At 38.5% G+C, this 9,470-nt stretch overlaps 1 pseudogene across 1 annotated transcript; it reads right to left on the minus strand.

Annotated features, from left to right (window-relative positions):
• Nucleotides 1-2,546: 2,546 nt before the first annotated feature.
• Nucleotides 2,547-7,693, minus strand: LOC148997175 (peroxiredoxin-6-like; annotated as a pseudogene). The gene is made up of 4 exons (XR_016168905.1): nt 7,602-7,693; nt 3,866-4,022; nt 3,646-3,792; nt 2,547-2,994 (listed from the first exon to the last, which is right to left on the minus strand). The product of XR_016168905.1 is annotated as a peroxiredoxin-6-like (transcript).
• Between the last annotated feature and the right edge of the window lie 1,777 nt (nt 7,694-9,470).

The raw sequence follows: 9,470 nt of genomic DNA on the forward strand, positions 1-9,470 counted from the left end.
CGTACTTGAGCATACTTAAAGCCAGACTAATCATCAGTATACTTCAAGTTTGTTAAAGGTATAGCGGAGGATTTTCTTTTTCTGGATTTTCTGGGTGGGTAGTCTATACTATTGGTCCACCTAAGTGTCAATCATTCTGGTGATATGTTTACGTAAGGCCGTCGTACGTGCTCATCCCTATGTAGTTTTCACTTTCAGGTGTATTATGTCGGAGTTGCGGTTTCAGCCATTCCTTTGAAAATGGCTGAGGGTCGAAAGAGAAAAAATGTATACGAAGTGTATGATAAGAAGAGAAAGGCCGCAGAATATAGAAACAAGACCAGAGTGATTTTGGGTGAATATCACACGCTGGCGTGCGCTAAAAGCACAGGTTGGGCTTCTCACTGATGCCACAGTCGCGAAGATTCTACAAGACAGGTAAAGTTTGTCACGCTATTTGGAGAAATCCATTTAAAATCACTAGTAAAAGTTAATGCAAGCTACTTAGCTATGCTAGCCCTGGCACGAGTCATGCACCGCATAGACACGGTAAACATCTCAATTTGTCTAAAGTAGCCTTTTGACCAAATGGTAAATGTTATCAGTGTTGAAACATTATAAAACCTTGTGTGTTCATATTCTAAAACCTTGTGTGTTTATTATTACACAAATGTAACAAGCTACTTCTCCATTACATATGCAACTATGTATAAAAATAACGTATTATTAACAATGAGACATATTAGGTTAAGGACCAAAGTAATAGCACTGCTTATATGTTGCCATGTAACGTAATTGCGATTTGCAAAATAGTTTCCTCAGAACGTATTTCGTGTGATACAGGGTTGCACATATCATGTCTTGAGTCCTCGGTCACTCAATCGATCAGTATAATAAGTAAATAAAACACGGAAGGGCATTTGACATGTTGTCTTTTTTATGAATATTTTTGAGTTAGTTTAGAATTTGCAACATAATTGTGCAAGGCGTAATAGACGTTCCCTCTCGGGAGCAAGAGTGTTGTGTTTGTGCATGTGCATTTTTAAAAAAAAAAAATTGGAGAGGGCGGGTTTTCTCTAAAATTCGGAAAGATCCTCCGCTATACCTTTAATGATTATTTAACTTGAAGCATGCTATTTTGGAATTTTGTACTTAATATATTTTAGTTGTAATTTAATTGTAGAAAAGCACAATTTGAAGTGTACTTAGTGTACTTTTACGTGCTAAAGTGGAACCACTTCAAGTATACTTTGTATACTTGAAGTATATGGCTGTATGTACTAATATACATGCTTGATTAATAAGCATTAAGTGTACCATATCTGTGTTAGAAGTACATTTAAAATGCACTTTGAATGTCGTACAAATATACAAGCATTATACTTTTAAAATATTATTATTGTGATGATAGTATGCTCAGTTCTACTTTGGGTTTATTCAAATTAGTAAGAAAGTACACTTTTTACTCGTGAAAAACTGATGCTAATTATCTGGGATCATGAGTGACTCAGTGCTATAGTGATGCTTGAGCTCCAGTGATTTCCTCTGTGGGGGAGCGAAACTTTCGAAGATGTTGTAGTAGAATCACATGAACAATTCCAGGATATGCTTTTTTTCAGTGGTTGTTTGATTAAATCTTACCCAGATACAATAGTGCTATTTTCTGATTGGCTATAGAGTACCGAAGTGATGACGTCACTTTGTAGGACAACTCGGAAGCTAGCGGCGCATGGGTTCCCTCGGTCGAAAAGCAATGCATTTTCCCCATAGACTTTTGGAAAATCGCAAAAAATAAGATCTGTGTTCAAGAGTTGTGACCCTTACACGTTTTGTCTAGCAAGATAATCTTTACAGGTTAATCCAAAATCTATACATTTTGAAGCTTATATAATGATTTTAAAAAACATAATCAGACACAATAAAGTTTAAAAAAACACAAGCAGGTTATAACTGCGTGTTTTATGTCATAGATCAAAACGTGAAAATATTTAGAGGCTTTGTTCACCACAGACCTTATTTCAGGCGATTTAGCAAAAACCCATTCAAAAATCCCATAGGCTTTAGAGCGAGGGAACCGTAATGCTAAAATGCTAACTCACTTCCGCGTTTTGGCCTACAGAGTGACGTCGTAACTTCGGCACTCTATTGTGTAGCCCCTTTCTTTTCTTTGATTGGCTGATCAGGCTCGAGTAAGAACTCCAGGGAGACGCGCTTGATTCCTGCCGGGTCCACAGTGAAAGAAGCGGCCAGAGACATTCGGGGCGCTGCAGGCATATTAAATATATAATAAATAGTTTTTCTGCGTGAGAAATACAACACGAGATACTGACACACACACGAGATGTATACTGTATATGTGAGATATATGCGTTTTAAAATCTATACTTGAACTATATTGAACTATTTCAAGTAGAAATTTGTTATTTATGAAATACAAAATTTGATGAAATACATAGTTTGAATAAATAAAACATAACATTTAAAATGTAAAAACACAAATTTTAATTGTATTTTTTATTTTTTATTTGTTGTAAGTGTCAGTGATGTTTATTAAACCTGTAATTTGCGTCTGTTCTCTTGCTTTGAGAACAGCGCTGGTGTTTTACGAACAGCTGCTCACACACACACACACACAGCATCACTGAAGCCACACATCCGCCGTCTGCACATTCACTCCTGATGGGGGTTTGGTTGAGGTGTGTAGCGCAGGTACTTCTTCCCGGAGGGCAGGTCTCTGGTGTAAACTCCAGCGGGGAAGAGCGTCACGGCCTCCAGGCTTCAAAAAACAGCAGATGAGCGTCACTCACTACACACTGATGAAGGACCAGACACACACACTCCACACACACCAGGCTTGACATTTCTCACCCGCCAGTCCACAGGTGTGGCCACACGGGTGTGTGCCGTTAACTGCAAAGAGTCGACAACACGCAGAATCTCCTCAAAGTTACGTCCCGTTGTTGCAGGATAGAGAATGGACAGCTTCAACTTCTTATCTGGACCAATCACAAATACCTGAACGAAAAATGCACACGTTAAGAAATCAATCGGTGCAGTGTGAAGGGTTGATGGCTCTGTCCAAACCAATGACCCAAGCCTTCTCAGTTCTGTTCAACTCTTATACAGTAAACCATCAAGCATGCGAAGCAGGATGGAGAGTAGACATGGCGGAGGAGCCTCGGTTAGTCTGATCTCATGGGCTGAAGAAATAATATATATAATAATACATATATAAAATAAATAGGCCTTCACAGAGATAATTATAATGCCTTTACAGGACCTTTTCAATGAAGACAGCAATGGAGACAAGAGTCTGAATGCTTCTGGACACCAGACACTGACGGACTGGAAGTGCAGGTTTGATTAAGTCCTTGATTGTGATCAGAATTTTAATGAACTATTTACTATGACTTTTGCCTCAATGAACTCCTAATTTCTGCTTATTAATAGTCAGTAATGTAGGTGTTAAGTTTGGGTATTGGGTAGAATTAAGGACGTAATATGGTCATGCAGGATAAGGCATTAATATGTGCTTAACAAACAGCCAATATCCTAATAATAGACATAATAAGCAACTAGTTAATAGTGAGAATTGGACCCTAAACTAAAGTGTTACTGTAATTTGCTCTGTTCTTGAAGCTTTCTTCACGTGTGCAGAGCACTTACGCATCGCGCGCTGAGCGGCATCCCGATCTGATCCTTCTCCTCCGGATCCAGCATGCCCAGGGTCTCCACCAGATGCCTCCCAGCATCCGCTATGAGTGGGAAAGGGAACTCGCTTCCGGACTCCGCGTTATTGTAAGCCAAGATGTCCTGAAATCATCCATGGAGACTCATCATTAGCGCTTCATTCAGAGAGAGACGCTACAGATTGAAGGAAGCGAACCTTGCTCCAGCCGTGATGGTCTTCCAGACTGTCGACGGAGAGCGCCATCAGCTTGACGTTGCGTCTGCTGAACTCTGGACTGAGTTGAGCTGCTCTGCCGAGTTCAGTGGTGCAGACAGGAGTGAAGTCTCGAGGATGAGAGAACAGGACGCCCCAGCTGACGAGGAGAACTCAGGTCACTCAAGGGGAATGACAGAACTGGGACAGAAGCCCATTACGCCACATAACAATACAATAAATCATGCTTTGTAAATCACAAATATGAAATTACGACATCGAAAGTGTGTATTTAGTATACAAGTATGTAGTACAATTATTTGGTAAGTCAAAAGTATAAATTGATGTTATATTTTTGACTTTCTCATAATTCCAAATTATAATCTTATAATTAGTATGTCCTAATTTTGTCTTTTAATTTCAAAATTTAGATTCTAATCTCATGATTATGACTTAGTCAAAATTGTGATAAGCGTAAAAAGATGAAGGTTGTTGGCCAGCCGTGGTTAAATGATGTCACCAGCGCTTTCAGACAAGAGTGTTGAAAAGTGGAGGGAAAGTGGAAAGAAGATAGGCTACAGGTTTCATTTGACATTTTAAAATCAAGTTTGATCAACTATCAAACAGCAGAAAAGGCGGCAAAATTTATTTTCTAAACTAATTTCTGACAACGCAAAGCGACCAAAAGTCCTGTTTGATCCATTTAACTCTATTCTAAACTCACCAACTAGGAATATTTTATCTCTTCTGAACTTTGTGAACATTTTTAAAAATATGTCACTCAAAAAATGATGATATTAGAAGCTCCATTGTTTTCTCTGAACCATGTCACTTTAAACCAGTCTCTACAACTCAGATAGCTGATATAATCTCTACTTGATCTGGTTCTAGATATTATCCCGGCTCATCTTTTTAAGGATGCTTTTCTACCATTTGTCAAATGGTAACCGCTATCACAAACAGCTCTTTAGCCAAAGGTGTCGTTCCAGCAATTGTGCAACCTATGTTGAAGAAACCTCATCTTGATTCAGAAATGTGCAGTAACTATCGACCGATCTCTAAACTGCCTTTTATCTCTAAGCTTGATTTCCATTACACGAGAGTAGATGTTAAAACTTCATGCTGATTTGTAATCGGCTTTCACCAAGATAAGCACAAACTAAGACGTAACTTTGTAGTAAATTATGCTTCTCCATCCATTTACGCTTCTTTCCATATAATACCTGTGTATTTGACCTTTGCCTGTTTATTGGATTACGTGTCTGGATTGTCCCTATTAAAGCTGCATTTGGATCTTAACCGCCGTGTCTCTGAGCAGTTTCGTGACAATGACGAAGTCAGGCTAGCATTCATACATATCTGAGTAAGAGTCATAAACACATTTTAAGAATTACAGGATTTCTGTGCATTGCATGTTTTAGAGTCATAGACACATATACACTGTTTGTATAGAAAACACTAGATTATTACAGGAGTTTTCAGTCTGACTCATTGATGTATAAATGTGCATTTATAACGCTATACTTTGTGTTATAAATGTACATTACATTTTTAAATGATTATTCAGAATAATTATTAATTATATAATTACGTAAAAAGATTATTATATACAGAATAAAACAGCTGCCATAATACAGAATAATGTGTTTGTATTCATCGCGATAGTGTGCTTATGTGTTGTTGATGCATTCTAATGTGTGTCTATACACTTTTACTTCTGTCTATTTTATATATATATATATATATATATATATATATATATATATAATGTATTTATTGTATTGTTTTAGTGCATTTATTGTTTTAATCATCAACCTGCTATAGGGACTGCCGATGAAAATTAGCCTGTATGGCTAAATCTGGCACATTTACATGTTGGACTTTGTACTCATGTTGATTAATGTGCGTTGTATCTTTTAAATAAAGAAATCACAAAAGATTATTTTTGAAAGTTGGTATTAAATGTCAGTAAAGTAGTTAACGCTGGCAGTGTGTTTCTAACACAGCGGCTGAGGGAGTGACAGAAATATCTTTCTTTCCTCTGACCAACACAATCAATCTCTCCACAGTTTCCTCTTCTGTAATGTCATAGAGACTAGAGCAAATGGGAACTCAGAAATCGTATTTGTTGTAGTTTACTTTCGCCACTATAGAAGTTTCTACAACTTTGAGAACTGAAATGTGAAGTGGGTCCATTTCCATTTGCTGAAGACATTTTATCAGTGACTTATGACTATGAGTGTTTTGATGTTCAATACATGAATAACCAACCCAAGATCATTGATTAATAAAAGATTCCTAGAATGTCATAAAAGCGGAAAGGCCTGTGAACACATGCTTAGAGAGATAAAAACACCATGAGCATTTGTGACTGAGTTTCTCTGTTTCAGTAACTCTAGTAAAGAGCAGCTGTTTAGTGCATCATTTACAGCTTCACCATCACTGCAAAACATTCAGCATAACAGAGTCTGATGTCACTAAACCCAAAACTTAGTCCCAAACGCTTACCTATAGAGGGTCATGACGTCACCGTCAGTGCCTGCGGTTCCTCACAGTGAGCGGCAAAAAGACTGAGCGGCTGTATTTGTTTTCAGCGTGAATGCCGCGAAAAACAAACACAACACATATAAAGTGGGAGAGAGCTTTGCGATTTACTGTACAACTAGATTTGACAAAATATCGGAGGTATATTTTTACAGACTGCTATAGAAAGAGGAGCAAATGGATCGCTGCAATTCACAGAAACAACTGGACTCCAGTCAGCGAAAGGTGGATTTGCAGTTATCATTGTGTGTCAATATGCTGAATTTAGCTGTAAAACCATACACATATATTTGTATTGTTATATATATTAACAACTCATCAATTAAATATTTATCATTGCATATTCTGCATTATTGGATGTTTCAGTCTTGACCCTGAAACAGGGTCTCAGAAAGTGAGGACAGGCCAAAAGCTGATTCAGTTTGTCAGACTGTGACGAGGACTCGGAGGACATATGCAGGCCTCTGTAATACAGATTAACAGAGAGATCTACAAGCAGCAGCGTGTGCAAATCAGCAATCGAGGACATAACAGGAGAAAAATTGAGGCAGGGATCAAACAAACGGGGTCAATATCAAACAGAGGAGGGTAAAAATACAGCCAGCAAGAATCATAAACAGTCCAAGGGGCAGAACACAGGTGAAACTATGCTTGCAAATATTAGCCGTGATAAGACAAAACTTCAGTGAGCCAAGCATGCTCAGTGCTACGCTAGTCCAGGGAATGAGAAACAGGTGTGTGTGTGTGTTCTCAGAAATAGCGTTCAACACAGAGTGTTTTGTTGACTCTGCTCTTTATGTGTGTCAAGCCGTGTCAGCGTTTGCATGAAGCTGAAGATGCGGTAACAGTGGCGTCTCGAGTCACGTACGCCTGACCTACAAACACAATCACCACACAGGAATACACAACGGCTTTGACCATGTACGGTTTTATCAAAGCGTCCTGACTAGCACATGTTGTCCATTGTGAGGACATTACGAGAGAAACGCATCTTATATCCAAAGCCACACAATTCACCAATAACCAATACTGAATAATCAGAAGAACTCAGAGGAGGAGAGAAAAGAGGGAATATTGGATGTGACCTCAGGAAGTTGCTCTTGAGAATAAAACTGCGGTATTGTAATCTATGATGAACAACACATAACAAACAACACACACTCATTTCACAAGCACACATGATCGCATCACTTACGAATCCCCCAGAAAATCATGAAGTTTTAATCTTCCAAAAGTGGAATCGGCTTCAAAATTGGGAACGATGTCTCCTAACAGCAACCCCGGCATCTTGCAGCATCTGTCTCTCTCTCTCTCTCTCTCTCTCTCTCTCTCTTCCAGTGTGGGTGTTGAGTGTGTGAGTGTTGTATTGTGAGTGTGGTGAGTGAAGTTGATTTCTGTGTCGAAATATCTTTGTGTTTTCCGCCTTTTTTGTCTTTGTTTGTTTTTAGTTTGTGGTAGTTTTTGGTGTGGTTTGGGCCGTGTGTTACCGATCTTCAACAGGGGAAGCATCCCAGGTAGCAAAGAATTCTGGCCCAGATTTGGCATGTGTCTGGCACAGCTGGCATTCATCCGGCACTGGCATACAGCATGTGGGCCAAACATGGCCCGGGTTTGGCAGAGATGGCACTGGATTTAAGACGGCACCCATGACATGGGCCAGATGTCAAATGGAGTATTTGGCCCAGATGTTAAATATAGATATGTGGGCCATACGTATATGGCCAATCTTGAGCCACATTTAAAATCCTTTTAAAATGTTTTTGAGTAAAATCCCAATGTTTTCCCATACAGAAAAGTAATATATTATGTGAAACACTGTAAAATATATTTTACAGTGAACATGTTAACATGTTATTTAACAAAAATATATTTTCAAAATGTATTTCAATATATTTTACTGTGTTTCACATATTTGTGAATATATGACTTTTCTGTATGGGAAAACATTCTTTTGGGCCATGGCTGTATGGGAAAACAAACAGAAAATGGGCCATGTTTAAATGTTTTATTTGGCTCACACATAAAATATAGAAATATGGCCCACATATGTCTGGCCAGACTTATCCCACAGTTAAAATGTAATTTCAGATATTTTATAATTGATATAATTGATAATATTATCATAAACATAGCTGTTTCCCCTATTCCTGTTTGCAGCATTGCTCTCTATTAACAAGGTTTAATTTATAATAATTTAAATTATGAAACACCATACATTTTAAATATACAATATAAGTTTAATTGTTTGATTGTCTCATTTCATGCACAAGAATGTCAATCGTTTCTTCTTTCTTACAACGTCCTAATATGCCATAAAAAAAAAAAAGAAAAGTTTTACCAATCAGGTCAGCGCGCCTAAACCGCAATGCTTCATGGGTTTGTAGTTTTTATATATTGACACTTCCGGATACAGCGCTGCCGAAGTTTGAACACAAACAGGAGTTTGAAGTGGGCGCGCACTGATCAGTGTTGCCAGATGTACGATAATTATCGTATTTGTACGATAATTTTGACCTCTGTACAATGTACGATCAATAATGAAAAAAATCCCATAATGTACGATAATTTCAGAGTTTTCAGTCGTTCGTCCAAACACACATCCTACCGCTTCTCTCTCTGACCCCGAATCATTTTGCAGGCTCCCCTGTCAGCACGCAAGCACGTAATACACACACACCTACACACACACACACACACCACACGGTGTCCGCCCGCACGTCAACACTACACTACAGTTTTGCTGAAGAAGACAGTTCAGTTAAATCAGTCTAAACAAAACGAAGCAGTGAAGTGATAAAAAAATGAGCTCAGAAAGGAAAGGTGAGGACAGTGGAGGAGCGAAGAGAAAGGCAGAGTCTGAAGAGCACCGGAAAAGTAAGCATAGGCCACAAACATATAGGACCGAGTGGGAAAAAGATCCAACTTTTGCAGGATGGCTAAAACCGGTCCCAGGAAACGATGCGAAAGCAGTCTGTCATTGTTGCAACATCCAAATGGTGGCAGAGATCACGGTTTTAAAAAACCACGAAAAGTCCAAGAAACATACAGAAAAAAAAGAAAAATC

This window comes from Pimephales promelas, chromosome 2 (genome assembly GCF_988280905.1).
Source record: "Pimephales promelas chromosome 2, fPimPro1.hap1.1, whole genome shotgun sequence".
Classification (NCBI taxonomy): domain Eukaryota; kingdom Metazoa; phylum Chordata; class Actinopteri; order Cypriniformes; family Leuciscidae; genus Pimephales; species Pimephales promelas.